This window comes from Carcharodon carcharias, chromosome 11 (genome assembly GCF_017639515.1).
Source record: "Carcharodon carcharias isolate sCarCar2 chromosome 11, sCarCar2.pri, whole genome shotgun sequence".
NCBI classification, from domain to species: Eukaryota; Metazoa; Chordata; class Chondrichthyes; order Lamniformes; family Lamnidae; genus Carcharodon; species Carcharodon carcharias.
Genome location: NC_054477.1, coordinates 111,037,068 through 111,053,605, shown reverse-complemented (window position 1 = coordinate 111,053,605; position 16,538 = coordinate 111,037,068).

Genomic DNA, 16,538 nt, shown 5'->3' with positions numbered 1-16,538 from the left:
CTGTGAACAGTATTGGTCCCGTTATCTAATTAAAGATGTACTGGCATTGGATGCCTCCACCCTTTTTTTAATTCTTCCACGGGATGTGGGCTTTGCTGGCTGGGCCAGAAATTATTGTCCCACCCTATTTGCCCTTGAGAAGGTGGTGGTGAGCCGCCTTCTTGAACCGCTTCAGTCCATGCGGCGTAGGTACACCCACAGTGCTGTTAGAAAGGGAGTTCCAGGATTTTGACCCAGCAAAAGTGAAGGAACAGCCAAGTCAGGATGATGAGTGGCTTGGAGGGGAATTCCCAGATAGTGATGTTCCCATCTATCTGCTGCCCTCATCCTTCTAGATGGTAGTGGTTGTGGGTTTGGAAGGTGCTGTCGAAGGATCCTCGGTGAATTCCTGCAGTGCATGTTATAGATGGTACACACTGCTGCTACTGTGCTTCGGTGGTGGAGGGAGTGAATGTTTGTAGATGTGATGCCAAACAAGTGGGTTGCTTTGTCCTGGACAGTGTCAAGCTTCCTGAGTATTGTGGGAGCTGCAGTCATTCAGCTTAGTGGAGAGTATCCCACCATAATCCTGACTTGCACCTTGTAGATGGTGGATAGGCTTTGGGGAGTCAGGAGGTGAGTCACTTGTCACATTATTCCTAGCCTATGACCTGCTGTTGTAACCACATTATTTATATGGCTAGAATAAAAACAATAATACCTGGAAAGACTCAGCAGGTCTGACAACATCTGCAGAGAGGAATACAGTTGACATTTCGAGTCTGTATGACCCTTCATCAGCACTAAGGAAATAGAGAAATGGGGTGAAATATAAGCTAGTAGAGGGGGTGTGGGACAGGTAGAGCTCGATATGGGGCCAGTAGTAGGTGAAGGCAAAGAAGAGATTGCCAAAGACGTCATAGACAAAAGGACAAAGGTGTGTTGACGGTGGTGATATTATCTAAGGAATGGGCTAATGGGGACATTAAGGGTAGCAAGCAGGACAAGCTAGTGGCAGATGGCCCTAGTGGGGGTGGGGTGGGGGGAAGGGGGAAGGGATAGAAATGGGCTATAAGGTGGAGATAAAAAATGGATCGAAATAACTTTAAAAATAGGTGGGAAAAGAAAAATATATTTGTAAAAAATATATAATTTATTGGAAAAAAGGGGATCGGAAAGGGGGTGGGGATGGAGGAGAGAGTTCCAGATCTGAAATTGTTGAACTCAATGTTAAGTCCGGAAGGCTATAAAGTGCCTGGTCAGAAGATGAGGTGCTGTTCCTCCAGTTTGCGTTAAGCTTCACTGGAACATTGCAGCAGGCCAAGGACGTACATGTGGGCATGAGAGCAGGGTGGTGTGTTGAAATGGCAAGCGACAGGGAAGTCGGGTCATGCTTGCGGACAGACCGAAGGTGTTCTGCGAAGCGGTCACCCAGTGTGCGTTTGGTCTCTCCAATGTAGAGGAGACCGCATTGGGTGCAGCGAATGCAGTAGACTAAATTGAGGGAAGTGCAAGTGAAGCGCTGCTTCACTTGAAAGGAGGGTTTGGGCCCTTGGACGGCGAAGAGGGGGGAAGTAAAGGGGCAGGTGTTGCACCTTCTGTGGTTGCATGGGAAGGTGCTGTGGGAGGGGGTTGAGGTGCAGGGAGTGATGAAGGAGTGGACCAGGGTGTCCCGGAGGGAATGATGCCTGCAGAAAGCTGCCAGGCGGGGTGAAGGGAAGATGTGTTTGGTGGTGGCATCATACTGGAGTAGGCAGAAATGGCGGAGGATGATCCTTTGAACGCGGAGGCTGGTGGGGTGATAAGTGAGGACAAGGGGGACCCTATTATGGTTCTGGGAGGGAGAGGAAGGTGTGAGCGCAGATGCACGGGAGATGGGCCGGACACGGTTGAGGGCCCTGTCAACCATCGTGGGTGGAAAACCTTGGTTAAGGAAGAAGGAAGACATGTCAGAGGAACTGATTTGGAAAGTGGCATCATCAGTACAGATGCGACGGAGGCGAAGGAACTGAGAGAATAGGATGGAATCCTTACAGGAAGCGGCGTCTGAGGAGCTGTAGTCAAGGTAGCTGTGGGAGTCGGTGGGCTTGTAATGAATATTGGTGGACAGCCTATCACCAGAAATTGAGACAAAGAGGTCAAGGAAAGGAGGGGAAGTATCAGTGATGGACCACATGAAAATGATGGCTAGTTCAGTTCAGTTTCTGGTCAATGGTAACCCCAAGATGTTGATAGTTGGGTTTCAAGGATCGTAATGCCATCAAGGGGCAATGGTTGGATTCTGTCTTGTTGGAGATGGTCATTGCCTGACACTTGTGTTGCATGAATGTCACTTGCTACTTGTTTGCCCAAGCCTGGATATTGTTCAGGTCTTGCTGAATTTGGATATGGACTGCTCCAGTATCTGAGGAGTCGTGAATGGTGCTGAACATTGTGCAATCATCAGCAAACATCCCTGCTTCTGACCTTATGATGGAAGGAAGGTCATTGATGAAGCAGCTGAAGATGGTTGAGCCTAGGACACTACAGTCAGGAACTCATGCAGAGATGTTCTGGAGCTGAGACGACAGACCTGTAACAGCCACAACCATCTTCATTTGTGCTAGGGATGACTTCAATCAGTGGAGTGTTTTCCCCCGATTCCCGTTGACTCCAGTTTTGCTAGGGCTCCTTGATGCCACACTCGGTCAAATGCTGCTTTAATGTCAAGGGCAGTCACTACCACCTTGCCTTGGGAGTTCAAATCTTTTGTCCATGTTTGAACCAAGACTGTAATGAAGTCAGGAGCTGAGTGAGCCTGGCGGAGCCCAAACTGTGTGTCAGTGAGCAGGTTATTGCTAAGCAAGTGCTGCTTAACAGCACTGTTGATGACCCCTTCCATTACTTTGCCGATGATGGAGAGTAGACTGATCGGGTGGTAATTGGCTGGGTTAGATTTGCTCTGCTTTTTGTGTACAGGACATACTTGGACAATTTGCCATATAGCTGGGTAGATGCCAGTGTTGTAGCTGTACTGGAACAGCTTGGCTTGACGTGCGGCTAATTTTGGAACACAAGTCTTCAGTACTATTGTTGGAATATTGTTAGGGCCCAAAGTCTTTGCAGTATCCAGTGTTTCCAGCTGTTTCTTGATATGAAGTGGAGTAAATAGAATTGGCTGAAGATAGATATCTGTGATGCTGGGGACCTCCTGAGGAGGCCAAGATGGATCATCCACACAGCAATTTTGTCTGAAGATTGTAGCAAATGCTTCAGCCTTCTCTTTTGCACTGATGTACTGGGCTCCCCCATCAATGAGGATGAGGATATTTGTGGAGCCTCCTCCAGTGAGTTGTTTAATTGTTCACGTCTGGTTGTGGCACGACTGCAGAGCTTAGTCTGATCCATTTGTTGTGGGATCACTTAGCTCTGTCTATCAGTGGATGCCCTCTATTTCCCTCTGGCACCAAATCCTGCAGCAGGCGGCATGCATGACCAACCAGTTCCCTAGACATACACAGTCTTTGGCAACACTGGTTCTCAGTCATCTGCAGGAATGACAAGTGCCATCTATAGACCCTGGGTCTAGCGAGATGCCTATGAGTGACGGCTCACCATAGATCCTCAGCTGCATGCGCAGGAGGCTCTGCCTCATCATCACCTTGAGGGTGGTGCTCCACCCATTGGCAAATCAGGCGCCTCTGTCGCACTCTTCTCCTTCTTCTCTGCTCCCTGGAAGCCATGGGACATACCGCTAGATCACCAGGGTCCATGACTGATGTTCTCCTTCTGCAGGATCAAAGAGAGAGAGAGACGCATGGATCAACATGCGTCCTATGGATCTCTCTTGGTTAAGCCTCTGGCTCCTGCTGTATCTCAAGGTCCCTTTACGCACGCCAGAGAGTGTTGGTCACCACTCGGATGGCCATTGTGTAGTGTGTTTCAAGGCTGTCCGAAACACTGTCCACCTCCTCCCCACTCCACTTGACCAATTGACGGCAGCTTTGGCCAGGTGCGTGCTGACATGGAAGGTAAATCTGACATAGGGGAATGATTCCAGCATGCAGGCACAATGATGAAATGCAAATACATTAAAATTAAGTCACCTATGTTGGACGGTGGAAAGAGTGGCCTGCCATTGATGGATGGAGCAGACGATCGCAAACTAGTTTCACGATGGCATAAAACTGAATTTTGGCCTTCTTGCCATATTGCCTGTTCATGCTGCCAAACACACCCGCCACCAATGGGAGCGGAAATTCCGGCCTGTCTGTAAAGCAAGAGTGACATCACTGAGTGAAGTCTAATCAAAAGGTATGACTTCCTACAATGAAGTACTGCCAAAATCTGAATTCCTGGCAGAAATGCAACTAAAATAATTATAACATGTCAGAATATTCAAAAAGGTACGTTTTCATTTTTTTCAAAATTATTTTATGGATTATTTTATTTTACTGCTTCGAGGTTATATTTTATTTTGTTCAGGAAAATAACGTGAAGCAAAATATTCTTAAAGGTATTATAGTTTTAAAAAAAAGAGAATATTCCAAGAGAAAAAACCCATGTCTAACTCCCCAGTTAGGATACATCTGACCCCAACTCCCCACTTACCCCACCATGTCCCCATGACCCTCTGACTCCTTCCAACTCTCCGATTACATCCTGACCCTCTGATTTCCCTGACTCTCTGACTCCCTGCTGATCCTCCAACTCCCCTTGACCCAACAACCCCCAACTATCCCCAACCCAAACTGACCCAAACTCATTTCCCTACCCAATTTGCCACCCACCACATTGCCATCCACCTACCATCCTGCCATCTGCAACCCTGTCACTTTCCCCACCCTTCCACCTAACATCCTGGCCCCTTATCCAAACTGCCACTTTTCCACCTTACCATCCTACTGCCCTGCCATCCTACCCAGCTAATCGCTTACATCTGTTACACTCATTCACTTGCACACTGAAAAGCTATTTAAATGTCCCAAAGCTTTTCAGTTTGTTTGTGAATGAAGACTTACCAAAATACGGCAGCTCGTGCTGTAAAAGGAGGCGTGTCTTGGTTTCCCCCGATAATCCTGCACCAGAAGGAAGGGATCCAAGAACAGGTACGCTCCACATTTCTGAAGAAGCCATGTTCGGAAGCCTGGGCCAGAAATGTGAAGCTCCATCTTAGTGTAAAAACAGGATGGTGTTTGCCATTCAGTGAAAGATTCAGTCCATTTTGTTCTGGGTTTTGCAAGCATGGACTGGTTGAATACAGTCAGTACGCTGCCTATTGTGATGCGCTGTTTGACATGTTATTGGTACATACAGCCTACATACCTGACATCGCACCAGCACTGAAATTCACATTCCATATTACTCATTTGTATAGTAAGCAGAATATCTTTTTGGCTTGGCGGCAGCACCCTGTTACTGGAAAATAACACTCATGTTACTATTGCATAATAGCAGCATGAAATGGCTAGCTTTACCTATTGCTCAATTTTTTGAGATACCTTACCCTTCAAGGGTAATCCCATTGCCACTTCCATTCCTGCCTCTGTTGTTCCATTTTCACTTTAAAATCAATTGAATTCCTTAAATATTTATAGCTTAAAGTTTTAAAAGCCATCTCTTCTTTTGCATCAGTGTACCTGACAAATGTGTAATGTACCATAGCTGTACTCCAAGAGATATATTTGAAGGAGAATAGAAAGAGAATTGGTTAGCCATGTCATTTCAGATCCCAGAGTTAAGATAAGTTGGAATACAGCAATTCTAGTTTAGTGACAGCTTTCTTTTAAAAACTTGCAATTGCATTAAACTTGTGAAGGGAAGATTCATTAATGTGGTTCAATGATGGGGGGCCAGTGGCAATCATAGCTATTTATAGTGACCATATGAATGAACTCAGCTAGCACTGTAGATGAAGTACTATTATTTTACTCACTCTGAAGGAGGAATTGTTTGAACTGGCTTCATGTATGGTTTATGAGAATTGTTTTTAAGTGGTTTCTAGGGGCAGAATATTGCCATTGGTATGTGGAGTCAGGCCCAACATGCCGACGCGCAAAATAACACACGATGATGTCAGGCGTGAGTCCTGACCTCATTACACATCATTTATGTATTTCGTTCAGCAGGCATATGCTGAAGGCAGCTGCACACTTGCCCATAGCAAAGAATTACAGACCTTCAGCCATTTCTTTGGACCTTTTTGCCTCTTGCAAGCCGTTCTCGCTTTAAATCTGCTTCCTGCAGCTTTGCCTCTTTAAATCTGAAACTTGGAGCCTTTCTCTTTGCCCCTCATTCTTACCTTCACTTAACAGGTCCTTTTCCAGGTTCCTGTCCTTCCTTGGACTAAGAGGTCTGCTTGGGACTTTCTCCTGTTCTACTCCCCTGGATTCTTGGGTTCTTTTCTTTAGCTTGGGAATGGCTATCTGTCCTCTTTGTTCTAATACTGGCTATCTGTCCCCTTTGCTCCAATACTGGCTTTCTGTCCCCTTTGCCTACAATACTCCTTCACCCACAACTATACCTTTACAGATATGTACAGATTTGTAAGGATAACACGAGTTACAAAATCTATCTTATACTCTAATATTCACAGTAAGTACACAGTCCATGTAACCCAATAGATGAACTGTGCTCAGGCCAACCATACTCTGAAATCAAGTGAGAGATACCATCCCAAACAGATGGTATGGATCCCTCATCAACTCCTTCCCAGATGCTTGTCACACCATGAGCCAACAGGTCTCATTGAACTCCGTCTTTCACACGAGGGTTTCCAATCTTCAGTCTCTAAGAACTTGCTTTGGAATCTTCACCCAAATGATGCTTTCTCTCAGATGGCTTCCACAAGATTCCACCTCCAGGGTTTCGAAATCTCCTTGCATTGTTCATTTCGCCTGGATTGCCACATGCATTCAGGCTTCCTTCTATGCACGCTGTCTCCAATATTCAGCCATGCCAACAGAACACCATTGTTTCACATGCCCACAGTAAGGAGTCACCAACCTTTTGGTCGTCTTCTCAATCTTCTAGCTTGTAGCAAGCTTATTTTGCCTTGAATCTGCTTCTTGCAGCTTTCTTCTCTAAACTTGGAGCCTTCCACTCTGTGCCTTGTTTTCATTTTCACTGAGCAAGGTTTTGCTCCAGATTCCTGTCCTTGTCCTTTGACTTAACTTACAGGGTGGGACCTTCCTCTTTTTCCTTTAGGACCTGTTCCCTGCAGTTCCCTCTCCCAGTAGACTGCTGACAACTTGGTATCACCCTTGAGATTCAGAACTCATCTGATATTCACTGTTACTTTGACTTTAGAGTAAATCATCTAAGATTCTTAGACTTATTTTTCTCAACAATCTGCTAGTATGTCCAGATCAAGAGAGACTTAAACTGCTTTCTTCACCTTATAGCATAATCACCAACTGAACTCAAACTGCTTTCGGTTTCTCTGTAGGTCCCTTGCTCTGAGTTCCTGTTGCTAGGCAACAGCACAGTTTTTCTACCTTCTGTTTGTTTTAACTTCCCTTCAAGAGTCATAAAACTTTTAAGACTCAATCTATTTACCCATACATTTAACTTCACCACAGCCTTTCATTACAAATGCATGCATCTCACAACTTTACCTTTCATCTCTCAGTTCCCATGGATAAGTTATCGCTATGAACCTTCCCACCAGTTTAATTAGTCAAAGACACACACAGCTTTCTTTACAGAATACCGCCATATTCTCAAAACTATATAATAAAACAACATCCATTTTCACAGGTGAGGAGAATTCTTTTCTCAGAGGGTTATGTGACTTTGGAACTCTCTGCCTCAGAAGGCAGTGGAAATGGGGTCACTGAACATTTTTAATTCAGAGGTAGATAGATTATTTTTAAGCAGGGGAATCAAAGGTTATCAGGAGTAGATGAGAATATAGAACTCAAAACACAAACAGTTCAGCTATGATCATCTTGAAGGGCCAAATGGCCTACTACTGCCCCAATTTTGCATGTCCGTAAGTTCGCATGTCCAAATGCAGCAAGCCCTGGACGATAGCCAGGCTTGGGTTGACAAGTGGCAAGTAACCTTCATGCCACACAAGTAACAGGCAATGACCATCTCCAACAAGAGAGAATCTAACCATCAACCCATCACATTCAATGGCATTACCATTGCTGAATCTCCCACTATCAGTATCCTGGGGGTTGCTATTGACCAGAAACTGAACTAGCCATATAAGTAATATGGCTACAATAGCTGGTCAGAGGCTAGGAATCCTGTGACAAGTAATTCACTTCCTACCGCCCCCCCCACCCCTCCCCACCAGTCCACCATTTTCAAGGCACAAATCAGGAATGTAATGGAATTCTCTCCACTTGCCTGGATGAATACAGCTCTAACAACACTCAAGAGGCTTGACACCATCCAGGCCAAAGCAGCCCAGTTGATTGGCATCCCATCCACAAACATTCACTGCATCCACCATCAATGCACAGTGGCAGCAATGTATACCATTTACAAGATGCACTGCAGGAACCCACCAAGCTTCCTTAGACAACATCTTCCAAACCAACGATCACTACCATGTGGAAGGACAAGGGCAGCAGACACATGGGAACACCACCACCTGGAAGTACCCCTCCAAGGCACTCACCATCCTGACCTGGAACTATAACTCTGTTCCTTCACTATTGCTGGGTCAAAATCCAGAAACTCCCTCCCTAACAGCACTATGGGTGTACAAAGACCTCATGGACTACAGCAGTTCAAGAAAGCAGCTCACCACCACCTTCTCAAGGGAAATTAGCAATGGACAATAAATGCTGGCCTAGACAGCGGCGCCCGCATCCGATGCATGAATTAAAAAATAATTATCATTGAAATGTCTCTCTTAAAGAGTTTATCTCTCCCAGAACTTAGAATTCACTATTAGATAATCCTAGAAGCGTTAGGGTCCATGAGGTTTACAGAGTGAATCTACAGCTTTTTATAATGATTACTTAATAACACTTTATAATAACCTTAAATCTTGGATCACATTCTAATATTTTGAATATTACAGTGTGTAAGTGCAAGATAAAGTAATCCATCTATATACAAATACAAAGCCTAAACTTACTTAAAAGTAAATAAAGATTCAAATCCACTTAGAAATTAAAGTAGGATATTCAAGGAATTAACAACTAATTTTTTATATTCACATGCACCTGCCCGATGAGTGCAATATTCTGCCCAAAGACAGCAGAAAACTACACATTATACTTTTGCTTGTAGAACCATTGAACCATAGAACACTACAGCACAGAAAACAGGCCATTCGGCCCTTCTAGTCTGTGTCAAAATATTATTCCGCTAGTCTCATTGACCTGCACCTAGTCCATAACCCTCCAGACCTGTGTGTGAGTTGATGGGGAAGAATTCAGGACTTATCATCAGTCTGGCAGGTTAGTAAATGAGATTCACTCCAGCAACAATTTTGATATTAACATTTCCAAGGAATGAGGGGACTGATCCAGACTTGGTGGTAGCATTGTTGTGAATTTGTAAGCCCTGTCAACAGCATCACCATAGGAGTTCAATGGTCAGGACAGTCAGTTAAATTTAAACAAACCTTCTCTCTTGACTAGTATTGCAACTCCAACTGCTTTCCCGGTTAGCATGTTGATAAAGTCCATCCATGTTGTCTGTGGCTTTGTATGAGTAATTTCCTTTTAGCACACGACTTGTTTTAAAAGTTCATTTAAAAGTCTCGTTAGTCCCTTGAAACAAACTTGGGTATGAAACTTGGTCAATTTCTTATGATTGGTCAATTTCCATTGGTTTGCTGAGTGGGCAAGACATTCTGGTATAGTGGAGGGTAAAATTATACTCAGGAGATACTGCCACAGTTGACTAGCAACAGTTTTGTTCTACATTAAATTTGTATAGTATTTGATCTGTAATATTTGTTGATAGTGAGTGGAAGAGGGAAACCTATTTAATTACACATATCTATTTCAACTTAATGTAAATAAAATTTTCTTCTCGTGGATATCGAAGAAACCCATTGAAGAAGAGACAACAAGGGCAGGATTTTCTGCTCGAGTGGAAAATCTCGCGCAATGACGTTGGATGAGCGTCCCGATGTTATTGCACACTCACGCAATATTGTGCACGCAGGAGTCCATAGCACACCTGTTGACAATTAAAAGGCCCATTAAGGCCATTAAAAATATAATTGAATTAAATTTTTCGCAGCCTTTGCATTTTTTGCTAAACCTCATCCGGGGCGGGATGAGGATCCACCATTAAAAAAATTTAAAAATTTCATCCTAATTTCTAACATGCCCCTGCTCATGTGACAGAGTCACATCAGGGACATGTTTTTTAACATTTTAAAAATCTTGATTATTCATTTTCAAAACTCTTTAACACCCAGAGACAGCTCTGTGCCTCAGGGAGCTTTTCCAGTACACACCTGCTTGCATGTGCGAACTTACGCTGTCGCCCTCCACCCCCCTCACACAGGCAGCGCTGAAGCACACGTTTCACGCCGGGTGGGCCTTAATTGACTCGATGAGGGAAAATCCCTGGCCCAAATTCCTTTAATCTTAAGAGAAATATAGATTGAGTCAATAAATGTATAATAAACTTCGATTTTCCTTGAGTCTCCTTGGAGTAGAATTATGCTGTAGGTGATATTCTACCAAGAGCAAATTTCTCTACTTGGCTGTTTGCCCAGATGCAATTAAGAAAACCTTCTTTTGTTACTGAACAATGTAACTGTTAACTTGAAGACTGTTAGACACCTACATCTATATAATTAGATGGACTACTTTGTCCATCAAATTTAATTTTAAGTATTAACTGAAAGAATAGATGATTTTGCAATTGATTTGCTTACATGAATGAGTGATGGATTTGTCAAGATACTGGACTGATAAAATGTGGTATATGTTCTGTGTGTATCAGAGTGTATTGGAAAATTATAAGACATTGACAAAGTTTTTCTATTATCAAGGCTGTGTTCCAGTATATACTATAGGAGAGAACATTAGTGCACTACAGAGAAAGATGCTTCTTCACTTTACCATCCCTGGCTCCATGTATTTTTTAAAGGACAGCAACATGTTTCAATAGTTCAATGCTATGCAATAAGGCTGTGCATGGTTTGAAAAGAGAAGGTATGCTTGAAGTAAATCAACTGACGTCCATGACTTACACAGAAAATTGGAGTGACAATTGCACATTGAACAGCAATAAGCTTATTAAATGCATTCATGGCCAAACAAAGGGTAATGCATGAGACATATGCACTCAGATGCCTCAAATGCACATGACATGGGACAGACTTAACTCAGGATTTCTCAATGGCCCCTTTGCCACCAACTAGAAATAATTATTTTTGTACAAACTTTTTCAGGATCTATCCTGTCGTGTCAGGAGGAATACCTCCCTGAATCCACAATTGTCATGATTCTCCACTGCCCGCCTTGATCTGGATTTAACTTTTGAACTGTTGCTGGTGAGGCAAGTGGAACGACATTCACGTTCCACAAATGTTTGTGGTGGCGTGACAGGCACTGGCAGCTTCTTGATAAACTGAGGCAGGATTTCAGACTAGTCTTTGGCCAGTCTTTAGTGCATACAAAATCACTTACATGAATTTCTACCCCTATTTTTTCATGAGAAAGCCTGATTCTGGCACTGATATTCAAGGGTTTGAATCATGCTTAATAACTAACTGTGGGGCAATTGCCCTTGCACAAACTGTCCTTATTATGAATTGACAAAGGTGACCATTTTAATGATGCCATGGTAAATAGTAGCCACACTTCCTCATTCATGATCATTTGTCTGGCTTCATGGCCTATATGGCACAGATCTGCACAGTGCTAAGAGAATAATGGCAAAAAAAAAGGTTCCTTGATTCTCTGCTGTTAATGCAAGAAGCTGCAAAGCCAATACAAATGTCCTTCTGAGCAAAGCAGCACTGAACTGGGAAATAACCTGGGTATCATTGACTCATGCTCACAGTTGCTCCATGAGATGCATCTCAAAGGACTATTTGATTTAAATGTTCTTGGCTTCCACCCAGACCTCCTTCCATGTGACTTGTTTGTTGTATCTCAACAGGTGTATAAAGTCCATTGAAAATGCCAGAGTTTAACTCCATCTCACAACAAAACAACAGTATTGTGTCAAAAACAAAAATAAAAATTCCTGCAAAAACTCAGCAGGTCTGGCAGCATCTGCGGAGAGGAGCACAGTTAACGTTTCGAGTCCGTATGACTTTTCAACAGAACTAAGTAAAAATAGAAAAGAGGTGAAACGTAAGCTGGTTTAAATGGGGGTGGGGGGGTGGGGGGGTGGGTGGGAAAGGTAGAGCTGGGTAGAGGGCCAGTGATAGGTGAAGATAGCCAAAAGATGACATAGACAAAAGGACAAAGAGGTGTTGAAGGTGGTGATATTATCTAAGGAATGTGCTAATTAAGGGTAGAAAGCAGGACAAGCAAGGTACAGATAGCCCTAGTTCGGGTGGGGTGGGTGAAGGGAAGGAATCGCAATAGGCTAAAAGATAGAGATAAAACAATGGATGGAAATACATTTGAAAATAATGGAAATAGGTGGGAAAAGAAAGTTCTATATAAATTATTGGAAAAAAAAGGGGGATTGGAAAGGGGGTGGGGATGGAGGAGAGAGTTCACGTTTTAAAATTGTTGAACTCAATATTCAGTCCGGAAGGCTGTAAAGTGCCTAGTTGGAAGATGAGGTGCTGTTCCTCCAGTTTGCGTTGAGCTTTACTGGAACAATGCAGCAGGCCAAGGACGGGCATGTGGGCATGAGAGCAGGGTGGAGTGTTAAAATGGCAAGCGACAGGGAGGTCTGGGTCATGCTTGCAGACATACCGAAGGTGTTCTGCAAAGCGGTCACCCAGTCTGCATTTGGCCTCTCCAATATAGAGAAAACCGCATTGGGAGCAGTGAATGCAGTAGACTGAATTGAGGGAAGTGCAAGTGAAACGCTACTTCACTTGAAAGGAGTGTTTGGGCCCTTGGACAGCGAGGAGAAGGGCAGTAAAGGGGCAGGTGTTGCACCTTCTGTGGTTGATTGGGAAGGTGCTGTGGGAGGGGGTTGCAATGTAGGGGATGATGGAGGAGTGGACCAGGGTGTCCTGGAGGGAACGATCCCTGTGGAATGCTGTTGGCGGGTGGGCGGGGGGGGTGAAGGGAAGATGTGTTTGGTGGTGGCATCATGCTGGAGTTGGCGGAAATGGAGGAGGGTGATCCTTTGAATGCGGAGGCTGGTGGGATGATAAGTGAGGACAAGGGAGATCCTATCATGGTTCTGGGGGGGAGAGGAAGGTGTGAGGGCGGATGTGCGGGAGATGTGCCGGACACGGTTGAGGGCCCTGTCAACCACCGTGGGTGGAAAACCTCGGTTAAGGAAAAAGGACGACATGTCAGAGGAACTGTTTTTGAAAATGGTATCATCAGAACAGATGCGACGGAGGCGAAGGAACTGAGAGAATGGGATGGAATCCTTACAGGGAGCGGGCTGTGAGGAGCTGTAGTCGAGGTAGCTGTGGGAGTCGGTGGGCTTGTAATGAATATTGGTGGACAGTCTATCACCAGAAATTGAGAGAGGTCAAGGAAGGGAAGGGATGGACCACGTGAAAATGATGGAGGGGTGGAAATTGGAAGCAAAATTAATAAATGTTTCCAGGTCCAGACGAGAGCATGAAGCAGCACTGAAGGAATTATCAATGTACTGGAGAAAGAGTTGTGGGAGAGGGCCAGAGTAGGACTGGAAAAAGGAATGTTCCACATACCCCATAAAGAGACAGACATAACCGGGGCCCATGCACGTACCCATAGCCACACGTTTTATTTGGAGGAAGTGAGAGGAGTTTAAGGAGAAATTGTTCTGTGTGTGAACAAGTTCAGCCAGATGGAGGAGTATTGTGTCAAAATTGAGATTGACCTTCCACATTCTTGCATTAAACTTTTCTGCAGTTAGCTGCAGAAAAACAAGGCATATTTAAATAAACCTGTAAAAAGGAAATACTTCAATTTTTTCAAAACCATGCATAAATCAATTTTACTGCTACCATATAAAAATCATAATATATGCAAAAGCAAAATACTGTGGAGGTTGTGAGCTCTGAAATAAAAACAGAAGAATGCTGCTTAGGTCTGACAACATTGGTGGAGAGGGAAACAGAGTTGTGGGTGAAATTTAATGTCAGTGATGCACGTCCCAGTGGCAGATCCAGAACTGGGCGGTATTGCAGTTGGGAGCAGAAGGGTTTGACCAAACGTAATTATGTGGCAGGCTACCAATAAACAACATGGAAGTGTGGGTCCTGGCAAATCAATTGCTGGGATTACCAGGAAGGTAAGTTCGGCATCAGCTGATGGAGCACAGATGCTGTCACCATGTTTAAATAGCAGGCAGGCCCTGAGTGCAGTGCTTATGAGCTTCCCGCATCACTGTGCCAGCGGTTGTGTGGATCCACCATTTTGTAAAGAGCAAGAGGCGTCAAGTTACAGACCAAGAACCATCAACTCTCAGGGTAAAAGCCATCAATTCCCAGCTTCAGCAAAAGCCATCAACTCCCAGAGCAAAAGTAATCAAAATCCTGTGCCTCCAGTGCACAGTCAGTAGAATGGAGCAGGAGGCTGTATACAAGAAAATGTCACAGGGCAGACAAAGGGTGACCCCACAGTTCAGCAATGCCTCCCTGCAGATTCTCCTCCAAGCTGCAGGGCTACAGTGGGTGGTACTGTTCCCTGCAGGCAGGAAGAAGGAACTCTCTCACCTGACTAAGGAAGCCTTGACGGAGATAGGCAGCGGATGTTAGCAGCTGTAGAATCCAGCAGTGCACATGAGTCCAGTGTCGAAAGTGGTTAATGATCTCCTCTGCACCACTAGGATGAGTGTAACTGAATGCTGAAAGCATTGTGGCTTTCAAGTGGCAGCATGCGATGGATCTCAATGTGGAAGAGGTTGGCCAAGCAGACAAAAGAAGCAATTTAATATGTCACAGCAGCAGCTGCATCATGAGGAATGGCTGCATTTGGGTGACAGGCATCTGCCTCTCAATGCCAGCATCCTCCAAGTCCCTGAGAGTGGACATAATAATGTGACATTAAGTGCCTGTCCACCCGCCGACTTGTCAACGACCAATTAAGGCCATTGCCAGGCTAATTAAGATAATTAAATACCTGCCCGTCCAAGCTTAAGGCTGGCGGGCAGGCCAGGAGCCCCAGCAGCCTCCAGATTATTCATGAAACTTCATCCACTGGCGGGATGAGGTTTCATGTCCATTTTTAAAATATTTAATAAATTTTGTGTTTATTATTAACACGTCCCATCGCGTGTGACATTGTTACATGAGGGGGACATGTTAATAATTTCAATATTTATCTATTTTTAGACTTTACTTACCTGTCACGAATCTCCCCGAGACAGGACTTTGACAGATGGGGAATCCCTCCCCGCCCCGCACAGGAAGTGCATAGCGCTTCCTGTCAGGCAGGCTGCTATGCGGGCCTTAATTGGCCGCCCACTCAAAATGGCAGCGAGCCCTTTTTTGGTGGCAGGGGTTGGCTGTCCGCCCGCCGCCAAGCCGGTGGAACCCGCACGCCAACCGAGGGCAAAATTCTGCCCTTTGAGTTTGGTGTCCACTACTGGGAAGAAAGAGAACGCATATCAGGAAAGGATAGGAAGAGCGAATGGGAATGCCTTTTTTCTAATTGTTTGTGTTCTCCAATACAGGCTTTTGCACCTGTGAGGGATGGACTGCTACCTCATCAGGGACGCTGCAATCTTCCTGTGAGGAAGAAAACCCCCAGAGGATGCAGCATTACACCATTCCCCCACACCGTCTCAGCAGCGTAGTAATGTTCATGTTAGTGGGTGTACTTCCGTGACTCAACTTGGGACCACAAGCTAATGAGCACTTCACAGACATATAGATGCAACTGAAGGAGGCTGTGACAGGTGAGAGCCACTGACAGGTGGAGGACTGCTGGGGACCAGGCTTATGCTCAGCCCCAGGCTGATGACGAGCCTCTGGTATGCCGGGCCTCTCCAAACCTCAGTCGGCCAGAGGACACCAGCCAAGGTCAGCACAGGACATCACGATCAGCAGCCTGCCTCCACCCCAGCTGCAGAAGCTGGGACCACATCTTGCTGGAGCATTCGGAAGAACGTCAGAAAGAGTGCCTAGATGCACCAGGGTGGCACAGGTGGTTCAATGCTACATGTTACTGGTTTGTGTTTGCCTCATTAAATAGTGTTGATACATTTATTCCTGCGCCCTTTATCCAATGACTATTGCCTTCTCATTTGCTATGAGGACTCTTGCACCCTCATCTGTCTGCCTGCATGGGGAAGGCAGAATCGGGCCCTCGCCATGGATAAGTCAACACGAAGGGAGAGATTGACCGATCAACGCTGGTAAATGCTAAGCTTAGTGAGATTTGATGGTAACGAGGGTTGGAGGTTTTTATGTGGAAGGCATCTCAAGGGCTGGAAGTGAGTGTGAGTGAGATTGTCACAAGCTTCCCATGTGTATCTCTCCATGGCTCCTGCCACTGGTGCAGGCCCCTCATCCT